The sequence below is a fragment of the Condylura cristata genome, unplaced genomic scaffold, assembly GCF_000260355.1.
Source record: "Condylura cristata isolate star-nosed mole 26May11 unplaced genomic scaffold, ConCri1.0 scaffold00003, whole genome shotgun sequence".
In the NCBI taxonomy this organism is placed as follows: domain Eukaryota; kingdom Metazoa; phylum Chordata; class Mammalia; order Eulipotyphla; family Talpidae; genus Condylura; species Condylura cristata.
In genome coordinates, this window is record NW_004567104.1 from 45,518,056 (window position 1) to 45,526,292 (window position 8,237).

Genomic DNA, 8,237 nt, shown 5'->3' on the forward strand with positions numbered 1-8,237 from the left:
AGTGACTGGGGGGTTTCTTAGAGGTTAACCGGGGAAGTCATGTTAAGGAAGGAAGGCAAGAGGACCCCTAACACAAGAAGATTTTTGATATATTTGTGAATATATAAGAGAAGATTAAAATGGCTAACTTGTAGTAAGTAAAAGAGAGTTGCACTGTACTAAATGAAATAGTTCAGTGCATATCTTGTAGGACATCTCAGCTTCCCTTTAAGGTACTAGAATTAAATACTGAAGGGTGGGAATAGTAGTATCAAATTCGTAAATGGTTGATGATTTTACCTATATGCATTTTACAAATTAGCCTGTCAAACTCAAGAATAGTGATAGGATATCTGAGATTTAAGTCAGAGACAGTAGATGTTCTTATTCACGGAACAGCAAGCAGCATAAGGACTCACATATTTGTACCTGTTTTCTTTCAGTTTCCACAGCAGGAAAGGAGATAGTCTATAAGGAACCTGGAACAGAATTGGGTTGTGTAGCAAAAGGCCCTGAACTTTATGGAACATGCCTGTTGAAATAGGTAGTAAGGAAACCTGACTTTTCCTATGGTGGAAAAAAAAAAAGCATGCTTATTATATTTGAGAGTAAGCTTACTACCCTTTGCTCTAGAAGAAAACACTTTCTTGGCCCTCCCTGGTGGCGCAGCGGGTTAAAGCACAGCACTGAGAATCTAAAGCCGCTTCTGCATGAGTCCGATTCCCACCCTGCCCCGGAGGTGACCACGTGGCGTGGCAGACCTCTCCTGACCCGCCCGCTGCTCCCCTCAGCAGTATACTTCGTCGATCTGCCTGTTCTGCTCCCCACTCTGTCTCTGGTGAAGCCTCTCGCTGCCCCTGAGCCTCTGGCCTGTACCCCAGTTCTGTATGCACAAATAAATAAATCTTAAAAAAAAAAAAAAAAGAAAGAAAGCACTTTCTTGCTCCTTGAAGATTCTGTTGTATAAATACCCTTGAAAAGATAGCCCAGAACAAAGGGAAATCAATATCTTTGTTGTCAAGACATACAGAAATGCAACAACTCATGGAGAATTGTTTTTTAAGAGTTAGGATCTGACTTATGTTTTAAACAAATCATATGATTACACACTAGATAATTAATTGAAAGGAGGCAAGAGTTTATATAGGATGATCACTGTAATGTCACTACTTTATGTTAGGGTGTTCCTGCATAGGAAAGAAAATAAATCTGACTTGAACTAAGCATATACCCAGACAGAACTTGAAAGGTATGTATTTTGGAACTAAAGTGGCAGAATTAGAGAAATGAATATTGAGATCAACCATTTTTAAGGTATAGGCTATCAGAGGTATTGGTGCAGCCCTGTATACCCCCTAACATCTGCAGGCTGTGCAGTGCTTTCTCTGATCACCACCCTAACATCCTGAGCAAGGGAGCTGTTGGAAAGGGGGCACAGTTGACAGGTCATTTGCAAACATTTAACAAGGGAGACAGGCATTTGGACCTGCTCTTTTTTACATTGGAGCTGTTTTTGCAGGCAGCCACCGCATTTGGTGTGGGGTAGGGTGGTCTGTTATTCGCCACTCTGAGCCAGGGGCTCCCCTGACTTCCACAGTGGCAGGCCTCAGCCACACCTCAGCTGCTGACTCCAGGAGCTGCAGCTCTAGCTCACATCAGCAATCACAGCTGGACCTTCTTCCTCTCCTCTACTCCACTGTTCTCCTTTGTTGGCTAGAGTAGTTTTGTTGTCGTCATACCAAAGTTCCTTTTTGTTTGTATTTATAGTGGTGGATGGTTTAACCCAGAACTGTGAGAGAGATTTTGACCCAGTATTAGTTTTAGACCCTTCACCCAGTAACAGAGGAAATGCAAATTCAGCAATTAAAAAAAAAAAAAGGACAAAACATTGGCAGTTCTTTCTGCCAACTTGTTTCTGTGCAAGCTGTTTCTTTTCCCTTTCTTTCTTCTAAGAAACCCCACTTTTTTTGGGTATTAAAAAATGTAAGAAAGCTTAGAGTTACAGGAAATACTTGGACATCTGGTTCCAATTGTTCTGATGAACAATACTATCATTAATTTAGAGAGCATACATGAACGAATTTTGAAAGCAGTATAATTTATTTTTTCTTAAAAAAAAATATGGGTCAAGAAATTTAGAGCTACATTTGAGATGTTAAAATTCTTGAATTGTAAGTGCTGTAAGTTTGCTGTTCCACCCTGTGACTTCCCAAATGAAGACAGCTGTGGAAAATTGGAACAAAGTCATGAATCTTTCACTCTGCCTCTCATTTCTTCAACAGAAATAACTGGAACCCAGGGGCAGAGTGGAGCTTTGGGGCAGATATATAGAAAGAAGACCTGTGGAGTTGGTGGTGGGACCTGCGCTTTTGCTCAGGTGCCCTCTTGGTGCTTAGGTTCCACATGCATGTACCTTCAAAAGGCTCCTGCTGCTCTTTCGGCCTGGCAGGCCAGAACCCCTCTCTTGAGAAAATGTGGCAGTTTCCATACTTGTGGTGGGTTTAACTTGGGCAGTATATTTTGAACTTTGGTTCTCTTCTCTCTCAGCCTAGAGTGACCTGCACAACCACTTGCTTATATATCCTGCTATATGCCTGGGATTCTTCTGGTTGTTTTTCTTTTAGGTTTTGTTTTTTGGTTTCAATTGCTCCACTTTATACCCTGCCGTTTTGGCTGAGAGGCTGCCCATCATTGATTTTGGAGTTTGCTTGGCAGAATATTTATTGAAATCCTTCTGTTCCCTACTCCATTTTTACTTCTTCCTAATCCTTTTGAACTGCTTACCAGGTACAATTCTTTGGGCACACTGGAGTTCTATTACTTTGCTTTAATGTGTACTTGTCAATATGAACCCTTACAGTGAGCAGTGTGGGTTTTTCCCCTTAAAGTATGAGGTACCGGCCCTCCCTCGTGGCACATCGAGTTAAAGCACAGCACTAAGAAGCTAAAACCACTTCAGCTTAAGTTTAATCCCTGCCCTGGAGGTGATCCACATGGTGTGGCAGATCTCTTCTGACACCCCCACTGCTCCCCTCAGCAGTGTACATCATCAGTTGGCCTGTTCTGCTCCCCACTCTGTCTCTGGTGAATCCTCTCACCATCCCTGCACCTCTGGCCTGTACCCAGCTCTGTATGCATAAACAAATAAATCTTAAAAAAAAAAAAAAAAAGTATGTGGTACCTTGGTATCTCTTGGTTTTTGCTTGGTATTAGAATTGTTAGAATTGTGTCTAACAAATCTCTACAAAAACAAAACAAACAAACAAAAAATCTTAACTACTAGTAAAGAATTATAAACCTTATAAATGTAAAATTAAAATTAGGGAGAGATAGTATGGAAAGGAGATGATAGTGGGAGAGACTGTTAAAATGGAAAAATAATGTGTAGAGTAACAGCATTAATTTCTTATTCCTATGTAGTAAGGAATCAAGAGACACAACCTGAAGTTTATGAAATATTTAATAGTGGTTAATATATACTATTTAAAATTTCAAAGAAATAAACTATAAAATGTAAATAACATAATTGGAAATATAGTAAAAAACAGCACATAACAACACTTCCTTTCCTCTTCATGATTTTGTGTAAGCTTTTTGATGCCTAGAAGTGGAATTACTGATTTGCTACCTGTAAAAATGAAATAAATTCTGTGATGGTAGAACAGTTTAGAAAGGACTGTGTTCTTGATATTATTGAGCTTCGAAAATTATTAACCTTGAGGCCTATAAAATTATGAAATAGTGAGTTATGTGAAATAATAACATACTATGGTTTAAGTCTAACTCAATAGTGTATAAAATTTAAAGCATTATAACTAAGGAAATTTGTCAGTGAAAATCACACAATGGTGATAATTCAAGAAATGAATGTAGATTTAATTATTTCAAATTAACTTGGTAACCACTGAATAGCTCAAAACAGAATTATATATTTATAAAGTTTACAGACAGAAGATTTGTAACCTAGTAATAGGATGTAGGTTGGCATGATGATTCTGTTTTAAATTTTATTTAATTATTTAATACAGAACTGCTTAATTTTCCTCCAGAAATCATCCCCTCCCTCACGTGTGTCATGCATCATTTATATAATTTCCTTAGTATCAGAGGCAAAACTTTGCATAAAATGTTAAATATAAGGACTAGAGTGGAAGAAAAATCTTTAACTTTATTCAGTAATTGATTTACTGTCTGTGTATAGAATTATCATTTTATTGGAGATAAATACATCTGTGTATAAAAATAGGCAACTCATCAAGGAATATGTCCAGCACACCCAGAAAATGTTAGTAAGAGTCTCTAATAGGCAATGACAATAATTTAAAATATTGAAATATTTTCATTCATCAAATGCCAATAATATCAATGAGTTGATGAGAGCAAAACAAAATAGACACATGAAAATTCTCTTGATAGGGTTTTGCTTGATAACACATAGTCTCTTAAAGCCTTCCTAATCCCTCCCAACACTTTCTGGACTAGGTTTGATTTCCCCATAGAAGGGGATAATGATTGGAAAGCACAATTGTAAAATAACATTAAACTACAGTGAGACTTGGGGACACATCAAATACCTTTAATATACATATAAGGAAAATGAGGATCACATCTATAAACTGTCCATGATCATAGGATGACATCATTACCTATGAAACTTACCATATGATAATATTAGCATTTTTGTGCAAACTAGGTAATTAGGAGAACATCATCTCAACAAGTCACCAAGAAAGTTTGATATGAAAGAAGGAAAGAACTGGATAGAATTCTTGATACTACAGAGTTAGTAGAATGTACTTTTTTTTTTTTCAAATGGTACACACTAAATTAAGGCTTGCAGGTAATAAAATGTACTTATGATATTAAAGTGTAATGAGATATGTTTGGCTCTGATCATAAACTCAAGATGCTAAAGATAAAGAGCTTAGAAACACTACCTATACAGACAATCATTAATTTCTTCTCTTTTTTTATATTTTCCATAGCAAATAGTTTAGAAAGATAATTCTTTGGAAAATATATGAGTTCTATTTGTATGGTCTCATGGCAACTGCTTCATTTCCTGGCACTTTGTCTCTCCATTTTGAAAGTGGGGATAATTGCACAGTGCTTACTATTATGTAATACATTGAGTTCCTGTTGCTAAATGATATAGATACATGGGTTTAAGATAGGTCCATACATATAATATCACCATTGTCAATTTACTGTTTTTTATAGTTTTACAAAGAATAGCTTTGTGGCTACTTTGAAAGATTTATAAGGTTTATTTTCACTGGAAATTCCTTTATAAGAATTAGCATGAATGGTGTAGAGAGCCAAGGGGCTATTAGACATTTAAGGACAGCACTATAAATGATAATTGCTAGTTTAAACATGTATTTGTTCCAGTGAATTATAGCTATTCATTTGCATCCCATTTCTCGCTGTAAAATATGGTCTTTCTGTAAGTGGGGAGTGGGGTTTTTCAACACCTGTTAGAAAAATATATTAAATACATTAAAGTCATGAAGAAAACAGTGTGAGTTCTAAAACCAAATGACATGGTGTCCTATGCAGTGCACATGGAAAAATAGCATCCTCTTATTATTTCATCTCACTGTGAGTTTAGTGAGAGACTAGTGAATAAAAGAGACCAATGAATGGATAAGGTGATGATAAATAACCTCCGATTAGGTCTTATGAGATTATTAATATTTTAGAATATTTTCCAGAGAATAGTTGTCTCAAGTCAGTGATTATAGCTTCAAAAAAAAAAAAAAAAAGATAACCCCCTTCAGAATTTAATGATGGTGTTTAAAGATTATTAATTTATAGAAAGTAAAGCCTTTCACATTATGTGAATTGAACTTTGATTTCTTATATGAAATTGTATGAGGAGAGATTGTATACGTTTCAGTGACTTACATGGAAAATTGTTTGACATATTAATAGATGTCTTTCAAATATTACGTCTTATTTAACAATATTATTCCTATTGTTTTAACTCTAACTAAGATAATCTACAAATTTTGGGATTTTTGTCTTTAGTTTGTTAGAACATGCTCGGCTAGCACATTATTGAATAAACAGTTTCATTTTTATTACTACATGTCAGTACAAGACATTTCAACCCTCCTTAAATTCTGCATATAGCTGTTATTAACATATTTCATTTTATTTGAGAAAACATGCCCCAAAATGTACAATGTGTCAGTATCTTAGCAGACTATGACTGTTTACTATTACTATTTTTTCTTTTTTGCCTGAAAGATCATTTAATTTCTCATATGCTTAATTCCACCTGTTTTTCAAAATCACACTCAAAAATTTTCAGAAAAGAGAACAGAAGAACAGTATTTCTGTTCCAGGAACTCATTGAATAGGAAGGAAATAGTGGAAAAAACATTTTTAACATTGAAATTAGAGCAGACTAAAAACTAAGGGCTGAAAAAAAAAAAAAAAAAAAAAAACCTAAGGGCTGAACTGAAGAATTTTTGCAGGCATAGTGAAGATGGTAACATGCTGAATTAATTTATCTGTTGCCAGCTCATAACTCCTATTTCTACAAAAGCAATTCAGTGTGATGTGATGTGAACTAGATGAAGGCGGGGGTGGGGGGATTCTTCTAGCTCTTAATTTGGAAGCAAATATTTTGATAGGATACTGTGAGGCAGGTATTTCAAGGGCAAGTCTACAGGAAGAAAGGAAATAAAATATCTAAGATGTTAAAAATATAAAAACACCATATAAATATTATGTACCCTATGAAATTATTCTGTGGATAGTGGAAGGAAAAATATTGATTTTCTCTATCAAAACAGAGGGAATTGATCACTAACATATCTGCTTTGCAAGAAATGTTAAGTTTCTAGTTAAAAACCTGATTGTTGGCACAGTGGGTTAAGGCACAGCACTAGAAGCTAAAGCCAATTCAGCATGAGTTCAATCCCTGCCCCGGAGATGATCCACATGGCACTGGCAGACCTCTCCTGACCGGCCCACTGCTCCCCTCAGCAGTGTACTTCACCAGTAGGCCTATTCTGCTCCCGACTCTGTCTTGGGTGAAGCCTCTCACCACCCCCACAACTCTGGCCTGTAACCCAGGTCTGTATACATAAATAAATCTTTAAAATAAATAAACAAATAAATTCTGATTGAGTTCTGAAAACTCAGATCTGCATAAAGCAGGGAGAATATCAGGGGGTTAAGTGAAGTAAAAATAAAAATAGCTTTTCTCTTATTCTTAAGCTAATGCAAACCATGTGTTCAAATAACAACAATGCATTCAATATATATGTTTATGTAGGCCTGTGTATAAATGAAATTAATGACAATATGACACAAAGGATAGAAGAGGAAATTTGGATTTTTTTGTTATCATAAGGTACTTGTACTAGTGTTATTGGCAAATGGACTTGGATTATTTATAAATGTATATTGCAGTCTCTATGAAATCACATGAGAGTAAAGAAAGAAATATAAATGATATGCTAAGAAAAATAAAATGTTTCATAAAATTGCTCAGTTAAATCCACAAAAGGCAGGGAAAATTAGGGAAACAAATTAGGCAGAAAGAATAATAGCAACAAATTGTACTGAAGTAACTGGATATCCATATGAAAAAAGTGAGTCCAGATACAGCTTATACATTTCACCAAAATCAACTCAAAATGGATGATAGACCACACGAATGCAAAAATAGAGACTAAAATAGAAGAATATTGAGGTGATTTTTGTTATGAAGTTGGCTTTTTTATATATACCAACAAATACATATCCATGAAATAACTGACAAGTTAAACTTGATTAAAATTAAAATTTCTGCACTTTCAGATGTACTTTCTATAAAATTAAAAAACAAGGCACATACTAAGAGACAATATTGGCAAAAGAAACAACTGATAAATTAACTATACTTCATAATATACACACACTTAAACTCAAAAAAAAAAAAAACCTGATAAAAAATGGTCAGAGACTTCAGCAGACTTCTCAATAGAGAAGGTACACAGATAACAAATAGGCATGTGACAAGATGCTATATATCATTTATCATCAGGGAAATGCAAATTCAAAAAGCTACCGCAATAGAACTACTAGAATTATAAGAATTCAGAACACTGACAACGCTAGACAACACTAGAAACAGCGAGTATATGGAACAACAGGGAACTCTAAGTCATTGTTGGTGGGAATGGAAACTGGTATAGGCACTTTGGGATCAATTTGGTGACTTACAAAACTAACCACACTTTTATTTTATGATCTGTCAATCA